A 16483-nucleotide genomic window follows, 5' to 3' on the forward strand; every position below is an offset into this window, starting at 1 on the left:
CAATAGTTGGGTCTGGACTCACTACATGAGGGAATTCAAACATAATTGCAATAAACTAGAAATAAACTACTAGACTTAAGCTATTCTTAGATATAATCAGCTAGCTTGATGGGCCTCTTGGTCTCTCTCTTGGGCCTTCCCGTTGGTGGACCTTCAGCGCTTGTATCATCGCCCTCTTCTTGCAGAACAACCTTGTCCTCAAGGCTGGGTCTTGGGCTTGGACCGGTCGGGTCGGATCCGGGTGGGTCAGTTGTGGGGTTCAGCATTTGGACTGAGTCAGTGGCATGGGAAAGAGCAGCTGAGCTGTGGTCTGCAGCGTGGGGAAGCGTGTTTGGCTCCTTTTGAAAAAGGAGTGGTAGAGGGAGCTCCTTTCCCTGTTGATTAGACTGATCGGAACCCGAGGCATTGAATGGTAACATCATGTCAGTTCCTAGCCCTTCCTTGGAGTGATCAGATGGAGATAAGATTTTTGCAGAGAGGGTGGGTGCAGCGGTATCTGTTGAGGAATTAAAAGGGGAAGGTTGGGTTGAGTTGGGAGCATTCTCTTTAACCTGTATATTCTTTCCTCTTGGTTCCTCTTGAGCTCCATGGCTGTTTCTTCCATTGGCCTCGAAATCCCCTTCAGGCAGCAGTTCCGGCAGCGGCTCAAAACGCGCAGTCGGGTCCCCATGATACTCTCGAAGGAGAAAGACGTGGAAAACCGGGTGGATCTTGGCGGTAGAGGGAAGCGCGAGCTCGTAAGCCACGTTACCAATGCGTTGGCGAACCTGAAAGGGTTCATAGAATTGCTTGCTGAGCTTTTGGGTGGTTCTCTGCGCCAGAGATTGTTGGCGATAAGGTCTGAGGCGGAGGAGCACCCAGGTTCCTGGCTCGAAGGTAACATCCCTTCGCTTGATATCCGCTCTTTGCCGGGTGGATCTTGGCGGTGGAGGGAAGCGCGAGCTCGTAAGCCACGTTACCAATGCGTTGGCGAACCTGAAAGGGTCTATAGAATCGCTTGCTGAGCTTTTGGTGGTTCTCTACGCCAGAGATTGTTGGCGATAAGGTCTGAGGCGGAGGAGCACCCAGGTTCCTGGCTCGAAGGTAACATCCCTTCGCTTGATATCCGCTCTTTGTTTCATAATGTCCTGGGCTCGTTGCAGGTTCTTCTTCAATGAACTCATGACTCTTGTTCTTTGCTGCAGCATATCCTCTAAGGAGGCAATTTGGGTGCTTCCGCTTACATAATCGAGGATTCCTGGTGGTTTTCGCCCAAACAGTGCCTGGAATGGAGTCATTTGGATTCCTGAGTGCAGAGAAGTATTGTACCAGTACTCAGCCATGTGAAGGTACTTGAACCAACTCCAGGGGTGGTCTACGACGAAGCACCTGAGATAAGTCTCCAGTCCTCGATTCACGACCTCCGTCTGCCCGTCGGTCTCGGGGTGGTACGCGGTACTAAAGCGAAGCTTAGTCCCTTGTACCCTGAACAAGTCTCTCCAGAAGTGGCTTGTAAAGATTTTGTCTCGGTCGGAGACAATCGACCTGGACATCCCGTGCATTCGGGCAATCTCGGCGGAGAACCTTGACGCCAAAGATGAAGCCGTGAAATTAGTGGGGAGTCCGATAAAGTGAGCTGATTTGCTCAAGCGATCTACCACCACCCAAATGATTGTGTGCCCATGGGACGGCGGCATCCCGGTGATGAAATCCATACTCAGGTCCTCCCACACCTGTTGAGGGCATGGCAATGGCTGAAGTAGTCCCTGCCTTTTAGAGGTGGAGTCCTTATTATATTGGCAAGTGGTGCACTGCTTGACAAACGTTTTGGCATCCACGCTCATACCTGGCCATTTGAAAGAGGACGCTAGTCTGGATAGTGTTGCTTGGATCCCAGAATGTCCCGCGCTGGGTGTGGAGTGGTACTCCTCCAGAAGAGTGGATCGTAGTCCCGTGGTTTCAGGTATGTAAATTCCACCCTTGTACCAAAGCATGCCTTGCTGGTTGGTAAATTCCTCTTTAGTTTCGTTGGATTTAATCTCCTCTTTTCCTTCTGTGGTGTCATAAAATGCACGCAATTGTGAGAGGATGGTTGACACGGCAGAGGACAAAGAATTCAGCACAGGTGGTTCTTCTTCTGGGCAGCGTGAGAGGGCATCTGCAACTCGATTGGTAACCCCGGGTTTGTAAAATATATCATAATGGAATCCCATGAGTTTCGTCGCCCATTTTTGTTGTTCCGTGGTTTGGTAGGCTTGATTGAGTAAGTGCTTCAGACTTTGCTGGTCTGTGTAAATTCTAAAATACCTTCCTATTAGATATTGCCTCCATTTTTTGACTGCTTCCACTATTGCGTGCAGCTCGCGAACGTAAGTGGATTGCACCTGCCACCTGAGGGAAAGCTTCTTACTGAAGAAGGCAATGGGGTGGCCATTCTGGGAGAGAACCGCTCCTATGGCTACGCATGAAGCGTCAGTCTCGACGTCGAAAGTCTGGGAAAAATCTGGTAGAGCCAATACTGGAGCGGAAATGATCCGCTGTTTCAGAGCCTCAAAGGTTGAGTCCGCGTCCTCAGTCCAGCTAAAAGCCCCCTTCTTAAGAGCATCGGTGAGGGGTGAAGCAAGTGCTGCATACTGGCGGACAAAACGTCGATAAAACCCAGTCAATCCTAGTAATCCGCGATGTTCCGTGAGGGAGCGGGGTGCAGGCCAGTCGAGGATGGCCTTGATTTTGGAGCTATCAGGTTGCACTCCGGCAGCAGTGAGGATGTGTCCCAGATAGTTCATTGTGGCCACCCCGAGCTCGCACTTGGGGAGCTTGGCAAAGAATGTCCTGTCTAGCAAGAGTTGGAGCACCGCTCGCAGATGTCCAAGGTGAGTGGTAAAATCAGGACTGTATATGAGGATATCGTCGAAAAAGACGAGCACAAACTTCCTGAGGAAGGGTCGCATGAGGTCGTTCATGGCAATTTGGAAGGTGGACGGAGCATTGGTCAAGCCGAAAGGCATGACTAAGAACTCATATTGGTCATCCACCGTGCGGAAGACGGTCTTATGAGTGTCCTCTTCAGCTACACGAATCTGGTGAAATCCGGAACGTAGATCAATTTTGGAGAAGACAGTAGCTCCACCCAATTCATCCAATAATTCGTCAATGGTGGGGATTGGGAACCTATCCTTCACCGTGATCGCATTGAGAGCGCGATAGTCCACACAAAACCTCCAAGTTCCATCCTTCTTACGAATGAGCAACACCGGCGACGAGTAAGGGCTGGTGCTTGGCGCGACGATGCCCTCTTGCAACATATCATGGAGGATTGAGGCCATGGCTTCCTTTTGGGAGTGAGGGTAGCGGTATGGCTTGACGTTGACTGGGGCAAAATTGGGCATGAGGGTTATATGGTGGTCTAGTGCTCGCGGCAGGGGTAGCCCTTTAGGTTTCTCAAACACTGCACCAAATTCCTGTAGAAGCTGATTAAGAGAGGGATCAATCTCGGTGGGTAGATCAGCCAAGGAGTCCAAATGAAGCATGGTCGGTGTGTCGTGTCGCGGGGTTGTAGTAGGAAGCATGGATACAGTGTGCATCTCAGCCACTGAGTCCATTTGAAGAAGACGGCACACATGGTGATATGTGGCTTGAGTGGGTGGCAGTAATGGCACACCCGTGAGGGTGTAGGTTCTTCCTTGCACTGTAAATTCCATGGAAGGAACCGAGTAATCGGACATAACAGGACCAAGCGAGCTTAGCCAATCGACCCCTAAGACCACGTCCGCTCCTCTGATGTCCAACAAGTAGAAGGAGATGAGGAAAATGGTGCCCTCAATCAAAACCTGGACATTTGGACAGAACCCAGCACAGTAAATGTGGTCTCCGTTTCCGACCATCACGGGGAACCTAGCCACAGTTTGCACCTGCAGGTTCAAGAAGGAAGCTAGCTGTGGGGGCATCACATTGTGAGAGCTCCCGGAGTCCACGAGAACCACTACCGATTGGCCATTAACAGTACCCACAAATTTCAATGTCTTTGGTGAAGGTATCCCTTGTAGGGCATATGCAGATAACTGAAAGTGGATTACCTCAGTGTCTTGAATAACGGGCTCCGTTGGGGTCTCCGTGTCCACGGGTTGGCCGCTTGGTTCAACCACCTTTGGCTCTTCATCACAGAGGAGGAGCAGAAATTGCTTGGGTTGGCATTTATGCCCCCAAAAATATTTTTCATCGCAGTTATAGCAGAGTCCCTGCGCCCGACGTTCTTGCATCTGGGTGGGGTTCAGTTTGCGTACCGGTAAGGTTGGCGGTGGCAGCGGTTTTGGTGGAACCAGAGGGGGTTTGGTTATGGTGGGGGGTGTTTTGCTGGACGTGGGTGTGTATGGTTGAGTGAGAGGGCGAGGGGGTCTGTAAGAGGGGTGTTGGGCATCATTGTTCTTGGCTTCAATGAGCTTAGCCAACCCGATTGCTTGCGGAACAGTAAGGGATTTGTGAATGGACATTTCCTTTTTGATTTGGGGTGTTAATCCCGAAAGGAAGCAGTTGAGTAAAGTGTCTGGGGCAAGGCCAGTTACCTGATTACAGATTTTCTCGAATCGGGTCTGGTATTCGGCTACTGTGGAGGTTTGTTGGAGCTTGAACAGGGTTTGCTGGTGGTTTTCATAGGTGGATGGACCAAAACGGAGGGAGAGCGCGCGAGTGAATTCCTCCCAAGTAGAGAGCTGGAAGTTGGTGTGCATACTTGTACCAACTTAGGGCTTCTCCTTTCATGTAAAATGACACAAACTCAAGGCGCTGATCTGCTGGAGTGTTGTTAAACTGGAAAAATTGCTCTGCGTGAAATATCCAGTCCAGCGGTTCAGATCCGTCGAAGGGTTGCAGCTGCAACTTGGGTGGCTTGACGAAATGAGGGTTTGGTGCAGAGGTTGAAGCCCCGAACCCAGGTGGAGGGTGTTGGGTCTGGCCGTGAGCAGCATGAGTGGTGTGAGACAGGGGAGAAGGTGAGAGGCTAGTCACCTTGTCCATCAGGCCGGTCAGCACAGTGGTGATGGTATCGTTGTGCAGCTGCAAGTTGTCTTGGCGCTGAGTGAGAGTGGTGAGGGAAGCTGAGATCTCAGCAAGGAGATGGGAGTCAGAGAGAGCCATTGAGGTCACAATGAAAGCACCAATTGATATCAGTGAAGATATCAAGGGAGATTTGAAGGGAAAGGAAAGAGGGAAAAGGAGTAAATGCCCTAGCTAAGGAGAGGGAGAAGATAAGAGTTGAGAAAATACTAGATATTTAATAATGCTCTGAAGAGCTGCAAGTAGCTACAAATAGGAAAAGAAAATGGCTAATGGGCCGTAGGGCCATTCTTCAGCCCAATAGTTGGGTCTGGACTCACTACATTAGGGAATTCAAACATAATTGCAATTAACTAGAAATAAACTACTAGACTTAAGCTATTCTTAGATATAATCAGCTAGCTTGATGGGCCTCTTGGTCTCTCTCTTGGGCCTTCCCGTTGGTGGACCTTCAGCGCTTGTATCAATCTATACTCCTGTAGGTATTTAATGTCAATCTTCATTACCTTCATTTTATTTCATTATTAAAGGTTTAATGACACTTTTAGCCCTCACTTTATGCGATTGTGCAAATGAGATTTCTAAACTTCAAAAATCGTAGTTTGCATCTCCACATTTTGCTGTTTTAGTACGGCCTTTTTCGTAAAAAAAAAACAAATGTTTTTGTTCATGTGTCATTTTTAGTATGTTAGCAGGTGAGTTGGATTTATTTACGTATTGACCACTTTCTTCTCTTCCCCTACCTCCAAACCTAGAACATGTTCATCACCTTCATCTCTCAAACATCTTCATCTTATCCATCTTCATCTTCATCTTCTCAACCAAACCCCTACCTGGACCAACCAGACCTGCCAACACTGTTTCCTCCTTCATCCCCTTGCCTGACCCCTGAGCTCCAAACCAAATGAGACATAGATTATATCTTTACTATCCAAGGATATATAAAGACCCTAAGAAGAGAGAAGCCAAACCACCGTGAAACAAACAAGGACTGAAAAATCATTGTGTTTGATAATTACTCCAACAATGTCACAAGAAGAAGAGGAAGAAGAAAGATAACAACTTTGAACAAAGACTTGTGCTAGATCTTGCATTTTGACACACATTCAAAGTTTTCTACTTTCACACAACCCACATGTTGTGATAGTGGTGGTGGCGGTGCGGGGGTGCGACATTGTGATCTCTTCCTATGTTCCTCACACGAGTATAGGAGCGACAACATCAATGGTACGGTGGGCAACAATGATATATACGCACATCATTTTCAAAACACTTCATTTCCACTCATTTTTATTTCTATCTCTCTCCTCTTATCATCTATCACATTTCATACTTTCTCTCTCTTACTTTTCATTTTCTTCCTATCTCTCTTCATTCCACCTCCAAGAGAGGTGTGAATGAAACATTTATTCACTTCGTGCGGTAGGTTCTCTATTGAAGGGCGTTGGCCTTAGTGTTGATTGGAGGTTGCAACAGAGCTCAAGGACAGAGGGATCGTTGGTTTCTTCTGATTTTGGGCAACTAGGTTGCAAGTAATGCCTTGGATAATGCCCTTAAGGGAAGAAGAGGTTAGGAACCGATTTCCAAGAGACTTACCTGATTGCAAACAAAGTTCTTTGGAATTTGGACAATCTCTAAGTGCATGTAAGTCATTTTCTATCACATGTGAGAATCGATCGCGAGCTGGGCTATAACAAGCATATACCTATTGCGATGTTTATTACAAGAAACTACGTCATGGAAAACCAGCCATAATACAAGCATATCTTCTTTATAGTAATTCTTTCTTTCTAAAGAATATATAGACCAATAAACCACTAGGCTTTCCACATTATAGTTTCTAGCTCGCTATTATAAGCCGGGCTACCCTCCAAATCCAAGTAGCATCCAGAACCTGACTAGTAAGACCATGGTCCATGAAGATTACAAATCTTCTCCAAAACATATGAAGACAAAACATAATAAATTTGGTGAAATGACCAACTAACTTCAATCCAAACATCAAAAACATGAAATTCTAAGTTAGAAACATGAATAAAACCAACTATGATTGCTAAAAAACCCAATCCTGACCATGCAAACCATAAAGACGAGTTCCTCTAATGCAGACGATATGAGAAACCATTCCAAATTATTTGAAATTATCGGGAGAATCTCCTCTATGCAATTTATAATCTTTCAATGGAATACCCCGCAAATATGTACAACTAAACACCATTACCCACAAAAATTCAGATCATGCCACATTTTCCTAATTGTTTTTCTCAAGAGTGTCACATTTTTAGCCGAGAATCTCTTACTGTCAAGCCACCCAATTCTTTTTGTTTAGTCACCTTTTACCAATAAACTAAATTCCAACTACAGTTATAATTATTGGGCGCCCAAATAAAATTTTGAACATGAGATCCACAAAGCGCGACAACAACTTCACAAGGAAGATATTGCCAGTTATGTTAAGCATGTTCATTTTCCAAGAAGCAAGGATCATTTTAACTTCTCGAAGATAAGTTGAAGTTTGACCGTATAAGCCCCCAACTACTTTTTACAAAAAAAATACCCGAACACTAACCCGACTCGGCCTAGTGAGACAAAAATAGATGCAGGTTTAAGGGCAGGCCAACATATTCGGGCACCCATAGTTTTATCCTTATGCTTGCCAAGCTAGTTGAAAGTTTGATTGGTACTAGTCTATGCACTGGTCGGTCACATATCTATTCGTGACAATGAAGTCTCAGAACTAAAATAGACCTCTAAGACTCAAGGAGGAGCACAATCCAACAATAGCGGTGGCCTATGATGTATTACTTGAGGGCATGTTTGGTGCGACGTATAGTATAAGGCCTGATAGTATAAGACCTGATAGTATTAAGCATGATAGTATGTATAAGCTCTGATAACTTTCTTATACTACCTAGCGTTTGGTCATACTCTGGATAATTTACTATATTGTTTAAACTAATGCAATTTTATGTTTAGTGAAGTATTGAATAATGATATATGATAAAAATTAAATATGGAGGTGATTATAACGGGGGTGGTGGTTGTGATGGAAGTGGTGGTGGTGGCGATGGTGGTAGGTTGGTGTTGGTGGTGGCAGCGATGGTGGTTGTGGTGGTGGCGACGATAGGGTGGTGGTGGTGGTGGTGGTAAGGCGGTGGCAGCTGTGGTAGGGTGGCGGCGACGGTGGAGGGTGGAGGCAATGGTGGTGGTGGTGGTGGTGATATCGTGGTGGTTGTGGTGCCGGTGGTGGCAATAGAATGGTGGTGGCGATTATGGTGGTGGCGGCGGTTGCGGTGTCAGTGGTGGCGGTAGGGCGGTGGTGATGGCGGTGGCTGCAACACCGGTGGTGGTGGTAGGGCGGTGGTGGCGGCGGTGGTGATCGGGTGGTGACGATGTGGCAGCGATGGTGGTGGCGACGATAAGGTGGTGGTGGTAAGGCGGTGGCGGTGGCGGTAGCGGCTGCAGTAGAGTGGTGGCGACGACGGAGGGTGGAGGCAATGGTGGTGGTGGTGGTTGTGGTGTCGGTGGTGGCAATAGAGTGGTGGCGGCGACTATGGTGGTGGTGGCGATAGGGTGGTGGTTGTGGTGTCGATGGTGGCGGCAACACTGTGGCAGCGGTGGTGGCAATGGTGGTGTAAGTTGGCAACAATGGAGGGTGGTGGTGATGGTGACTTATACGTCACAACTTTATCATGCCTTATCCATCACTCACATGATGGATTAAATAATACGTCATTTTAACGTATAAGGGGAGTTTGATGGATAAGCTTATACAATACAATGTCATTACCAAACAATGGATAAACTCATAATGTATTGTATAAGCTTATACTATCATGCCTAATACCGCGTACCAAACGAGCCCTCAAAAGTAAAAACTCAAATAACTAAAAGAAAAAAATGTAAATCACAACTAGCTAGGCCAAGAATATCTAATTGTACTAGGTGGTGATTGTTGAAAAACTTAAATCCCACATCAAGAGACAATAAAAATAAGTGAATATAATCAAGAAGTTCAAAAGTTCAAATAGCCTTATTGGTTATACTTGAATTTGATAAAATAATACTTGTATTTTTGTTGGTAAATCCGCAAGTGAACGAATCTACCCGGTTTTAAATATCGAACCACAGGGATTGTGAGTTACTAAATTCAGTTTAAGCTTTGAGTTTGAAGGTTGGTTTTATTGAATAAGAGATATGTTGAAGTAGTAATAAGGAAAAAGGAAAATAAAAAGACAATTCAGAAAATAACATGTTATGAGTTCTTGTTCAACTAGTCAATTTAAGCACATCATTCTATGCACATGTTCTCATGGATCTCTCCTTGATGATATAGCCTAGTTACTCACTTATTGATTCCTCACATAAGCAATTCTCTCATACTAAAAGCTAAGCCCAATTCCTTGTGTACTTAGTCATTTATATGAGGTTTTAGATCATGCAATTTCAGGCCATCAAACCCCAACCCTTCCTCTATTCCTAGTAGCAAGTATAGAAGGGGTAATCCCAAATCGGTTCCCTAATCTATAACAAACTTCCGTTTTGATTATAGAATAGTATAAAGCAAGCATGCATACAAGCTTAGATTGAAATTCAGAAAATGGGATTCAAGGGAAGAAGAAGAACATGTGGGAAAGAACTTAAGATTATAACTTAAACATGAAAAGTCTTACATGAAAACCAAAGCATAAGAAGAGAGATTAGCCAAGCATGGCAAGAACCTTGAACACAAGCTTGGAAGCCTTCTCTCACTCTCCTAGATGATCCTCTACCTCTAAACTTATGTAAAAATGGAATTGATATCAAAGATTACAAAAGAAAATGACTAAAATCATATTTATAGGCAAAAATCACGAGTTTGGGCTGGGCGCTCAGGCGCCAATTCAGTGCACCAATTCCATGCTGAAAATATGGCCCCTGGAGGTAATTGGCGCCTAGGCGCCAATTCAGAGCGCCTAGGCGCCAATTCAGAAAGCTTGGCAAAAAAAAACAACTAGCGCCTAGGCGCCAATTCCCAGCGCCTAGGCGCTCAAAGCTCGCTGAAAAGGCTTTTGATCTTCATTTTAACTCCTCTTTAAGCCTCCATTCAATTCTCCAAGCTTCTTGACCTTCCTTCTCCTTCAGTTTCAGACCTGATTACTCTCATCAAAACTCAAGGAAAAATATCAAGAATACCAACCATTTAATTGCACAAGGGACTCAAAACTAATGACAATTAACAAAAGACTCAAACTATACTAAAATGCAACTAAAGCCCTTATAAAACTACAAAATTACTAAACTAATGCAAATGTACAAATGAAAGTTAAAATGCATGAGAATGCATGAAACACTACATGAGACATAAGAAAAAGACTCAAAACTAACAAAGAAATACCCTAAAAACATCATATAAACCCGGGTCATCAATTTCATTCATAATACTTTACTAGACTACAATATATATAGACTAACAAAGAGATTAAAACAAACTAAATCTATCTAAACATATCTCTATTTAAATAGATATCATGTCTGTTTCAATAGATACTAATCTAAAATAGATAAACAAATCTTAACAATATCTCTATGAGATAAGACTAATAATAAACTAAATCTTAATAGATATTCAACACTCCCCCTCAAGCTAAAGTTTACTTAATCTTGTAACAAATCTAACCCAAGAAGAAAATTATCTTAATAGATATCCCTTAATAATGACGGTCTTGACGAATCTCTGAATTGAATAACCTTTCAAACTTCTAGTAAATCCATAGCGGCAAAAGACAACTTCTCATACTTAAAATTGAATAATCTTTCGAACTTCTGCTAAATCCATGGGCAGGCAAAAGACAACTTCACATACTTGATCTGGCTGAAATTGATGCAAGATAAAAACCAACTCTTCTGAAGTGTCGTAGGGTAGCTGAGCCAGCAAACAAGGGCGAAAAACCAGCAACAATACGCCCGAAAACAAAACAAAGCTGAAGCAACAACTCACCAACAACAACCACACAGAAATAAAACATACTTGAAGTCAATCGATTGATGGCTTCTAAGACAAACAATGGTGTCAACTTTGACACAGACAACTCTCAAACATTAGAGAGTGGGCCAGCGCAACTCGCAGCTGAAGCCCTGAAACCAGAAAACCAAACAATCGAGACAAAACAAATGAAAGTGACATTGTCACCTTCAAAACCAAACCAAACCAAATTGCATAAAGTCAGCCAAGATCAATATAATAATAGCATCTCGAACCATGAGACACAAACAACAACTCAAGTCTCAAAAACTAATGTGGACCTGAGCGTCAAAACAGAGTTAAAACTCTAAACCAAACCAAACCAAACCAAACTTGGCCAACAGTGAGATATGGCACGAGAAACGTCCAAACAGGGTCAAAACAGCTGACCCACAAACCAAACAGGGAGAGGAAGACCGGATGATCACAATTGTGAAGGCACACCACACGTCAAAACAGAGGATCCTTAAAACCAAACCTGGCTGATACACAAAGAGGACCAGCCAGAACAAAGCAGCGGAGCAATACAATTAGATTTAACCAAACACTTCTTGAATACAACCTCCACCAAACCAGCAACAAGGATAACGATTGTCGACGGTGGTTGACTGTGGTCTCTATTAGGATATTTAGCAATATCCAACACTTCCCCTCAAGCTATAGCATATATTTCATATGCATAGCTTGTAACAAATATAATTAAGATTTAACAATATCCAGATCCTCCCCTCAAGCTAGAGCATATATGTCATATGCATAGCTTGTAACAAATATAATAACTTGAGAAGTCACTGCTGCCGGAGAGAGATATTCCAAATAATAGTCCAAAATTTATACACCAACAAACCACACAATGCAAAACCAATTCTCCACTTTAATAGAGAGCAAAAATATTTTCCAACTCCAAAACCACACTGTGCCATCAAAAAAACAAGAAACCAAAACAAGAAACTAGAGCCAACCATGTTCTGAATCTTGAGATCCTTAAATTTAGCGTTGAAACAAGTTTTTGAGTAATACGAGCATACTTCCTTGCTGCCAATCTGGACCAATGGACTTCTGGAATTGAACAGGGAGGAGAGGAAGACCGGTTCTGGGCAAGAACCGCCAAAAACCGAGAATTGAAATTCTTAGAATCTGGAGAACATGTGGGCAAAAAGGAAAGAGAACAAGCGTGAGGGCACCATGTGTCTTGCCACAACTACACCAATTGTAGTTTTAAGTCCTAGTTTAGACTACCAAGAGTAACCAAAAGTGATAACTACTGTCCACCAAACCACTGCTCCATCAACAACTTGCAAATGAAACCCAAAGATGCAAAAACCACAGTAACAGAATTCCACAGTAGCATGGTTCAGACACTTTAACACGAGTCCCGGCCACAAACGACACGCAAGAAGGGCAGATATGGAGAAACCGACCGCTGGAACAGAATCAAGAGAGCATGGCGAACCTTTCTGTGGAAGCGGCATCACGAACGATGGCTGGGAAGGCGGCACAGCGAACCGACCGTTGATTTGATAGTGGTTGAACATTACTAGGGTTCCAAGAGAAAGGGAGCCATAATCAGAAAGAAACGAGGCCGTAAGAAAACGGCTAGAACTAACAAGCGGAAGCAAAGTAAGAAAAATAAATCCAAAGAGATTTGGAAAGTCACCATGAGGGGGCTCACGGGGGAGGAGCCCCCTCACAGCGGAGGGTTCAAAACTAGCTCTGATACCAACTTGAATTTGATAAAATAATACTTGTATTTCATTCATAATACTTGACTAGACTACAATATATATAGACTAACAAAGAGATTAAAACAAACTAAATCTATCTAAACATATCTCTATTTAAATAGATATCATGTCTGTTTAAATAGATACTAATCTAAAATAGATAAACAAATCTTAACAATATCTCTATGAGATAAGACTAATAATAAACTAAATCTTAATAGATATTCAACAGTTATTAAGACATTTTAGATTATGGTGGCACCCCTCAAACCATATCAACACACTCTCCCTCAACTATATAGATGGATTAGAATTTCACAGTAAAATTCATTTCCATAATGTTTAGCAACTGAGATGTGGACAATATTTCTCAAATGTGACATGTAAGGTGAAGAACTATAATTGATGAACTACCGTGATGAAGCAATTTGTTTAGCATTGTAGAGTACTAAAAAAATAAAAATAAAAAAGATTATGATTAAATGTTGATGATTAAGAAATTCACATGCATTTTTAAAAAAAATTAAGCAAACGACTTAGAGAACATTACCCATCTTGGTCAATATAAATAGCTTATTCATTAAAACTTTAATCATTTCACAAATGATTATTTTTTGTCTTTTTTATGCCCGACAGAGAAAATTACAAGCAGGTAGTCTGAGGAAACAAGACACCCGAGGCATCATACAAAAGTAAGGTAGAGCGAGCAACTAGGAGGAGAACGCTCCAACACATGATTCCCAAGCACTAAGTCATGAGCCACACTGGCTAAGCGATCCGCAACTTGGTTTGCCTGCCGACAAACATGGACACAAAGGAACTCCTAATTCAACTCCTTCCAAGCTCGAATCTGGTTAACAAGGCATCCATAGGGGTGGAAAGGGTCGCATCCGTTGTTGATGAGACGGACTACAACACTGTAATCGCTCTGAACAATCACCTTGGGGATGCCTCTACTCCAAGCTAGGGTAAGTACAATGAATATACCCCAAATCTCCGCTCGTAGAACATCGAAAGTCTCAAAATTCCGGCAAAATCCAAACAACCATTGCCCATTGGAGTCTCTTCCAACTCAACCACAAGCCACTATGCTCAGGGGTCCCCCGCACAGACCCATCGATATTACACTTGACCCAGGTAGGAGGAGGAGGAGGAGACCATCCCACCTGGACCAACCGATATCCTCTACGACCAGGCAAGGACGCGATCTGACTTGCTACACGACTTTGTGATTGTTCAAGCTATATACGTAAGGACGTGGCAAGTACATGGTGGAGATCAAAGGTCACACCCTGAAAAACAAATTGCGCATGCATAATCCAGATCGTCTAGAAAAGGAGCTCGAAACTCGGAGTCACACCACCTCCCAGCGGCGGCAACGAACCCTCGCGAATGTGATCGAGAACCTATGGACGAAGATCACAGGCGAAGAAAGACGTATGAAGACGTTGGTCCAGTAACTGCTGCCACATGGGTCTCACACCTCTGCAAACACAAAGCAGATGAAGAACGGTCTCGGGTTGTTCGCAACATAAGGGGAACTGTGGGTCCTATATCATAACGGCATGCCAACGATAATAGTTCACCCATATACCATTATTGAGAATACACCACAAAAAATTGGTTATTTTAAACGACACATCCCATCTCCAAGCACGTTGCCACACAAGGCTTGAACTCCCCCCATCAAGCCTCGGACGAGCTTCATACACCATCTTCGAAGAGAAAACCCATCGCTAGTGAGTCCCCATACAACCTTATCTGGCCCAATATTAGGAGCAAGAGGAGGCATGGCAAGAATCTCAGCAAACACATGAAGGGGGAAAAGATGTTGAAACTCAGGAACCCTCCACACTAACCTGTCATGGGCGAAGAAATCTGCCACCATCCTACAGGAATCAACATCAGCAATCGACAATGTTCTGAAAACTAGACCGGACCAGCTGGTTCGACCAATTGGACCGGGAATCGGACCTATCACCGGTCTGTTAGACTGTTAAAACTAGATTAATTGTAAATCGGTCAAAACCGGTTAGAACCGGTAAAACCAATAAGATCCAGTTTAAGTCGGTTGGAAACTTTTCAACTCTTCCAATCATTAATTGTCTGTTTTTTTCTAATGAAATGATACAGTTAGTTTCCGTGCATAAACTCTTGTTATTAAATATTTTCACTAAAAACTTTGGCCAGTATTCGTACTACGTACTAACCAAAACAAAAAGAAGATAAGACTAATGTTATTATTACCTAGTGACACTAGTAATTTTACTTTCACTTTTTTGGGAATAGGCGAATAACTAGCTATCTTGAATTTTTGTATGAAGAAAAAAACTATTAAGCTCTACTATATTATTTATTTTATTAAAAAAATTGTAGCATGAATCTTATATTTCATATGTTAAAAAATGTGTATATTTTTTAGTGGTATATAATTAAAGCATTAATTTTAATAGCGTTTGATATTTAATATATTATATAAAAAAATTAAATATTATTTTATTAATATTGGTTCAACCCCGGTTGGATCTCGGTTACCAGTGCCTTGACCGGTTCAGTGATTGGTTCGGTTTTCTAAACATTGGCAATCGGTCCCCAAGCTACATCTCGAAGGATAATTCCTGAATGCACCCACTTATCATCACAGAAACTGATCGTGCTACCATCTCCTAATTGCCAGCAAAGGTTATGAATATATATTATTCAATCAGACCTTACTCCAAGTATAAGAAAGAAATATTATTCCATCAGATCATGAAATAGATATCAATATCATATTTGGATATGAATTTAATAGTCTTGAAATCGATTATCTCCCATAAAATTTAATTAGACTATATTTGACCCTTTCATTTCACTAAAAATTGACCCTTCTTCAACTCTGAAACTTTTTTGTTTCCAAACACGGAACAAAGAAACAAAAGTACAAAGTATAATAGGCGCCACTGCGCCACATAATTAAAAACATTTTAAAGTTTCAAATTCATCAAATATAAAACAAACAAATTTTGTTACATAAAATCCTCTAAAAAATAACTACAAATTATGAACCATTAATATGAAATTAATGAAAAAAATTAAGAAAGGGAAGTCGAAGAGCACTAAGAAACAAAATAATTTGGTGGTAAATGAATAAATGAGAAATTTTAGCAAAAAGATGAAAAAAGGCGTATAACTTTCATGAAAATATTTATTCCCCTTTAATTCTTTCATTTGTATAGGGTTTGTTAACCTGAATTGATCGACCTGATCTAATCCAATGTTAAAAGGGCTAGTTGAGTTGAGTCATTAGGTGAGTTAATTTTATAAGAAGAGAACTTAATGAGTACGACTCGGGTCTCAAGTTTGGGTGATTCGAACTCAATAGACTCGACCTAAATAAACAATAAAACGTAATAGAAGTGATTCTTATATCTAGAAATGTACAAAATTAACCCTAAATTCAAATTCACTTTCTCATTTTCTTGAGTTTCTTTGCGACGCCTCTCTCTGAATCACATAGTGGATGGATGTTGGAATATGAACTAGTAACTTTATGTTACATGTTTAAATATTACAGTCTTAATATGCAAAAGAAATCTATAGGGCCACACACATAAAGTTAGCCCACCATAAAGTACTATAATGCCTTATCGGGCCAGGTTCGTTAGATGAGCCCAACCCAATAGAAAATATTATGAATTAGGGTTAGCCACCTTGAGAGTGCATCTATTCCGTCTTATAAATA

Source organism: Lotus japonicus, chromosome 3 (genome assembly GCF_012489685.1).
Source record: "Lotus japonicus ecotype B-129 chromosome 3, LjGifu_v1.2".
In the NCBI taxonomy this organism is placed as follows: Eukaryota; Viridiplantae; Streptophyta; class Magnoliopsida; order Fabales; family Fabaceae; genus Lotus; species Lotus japonicus.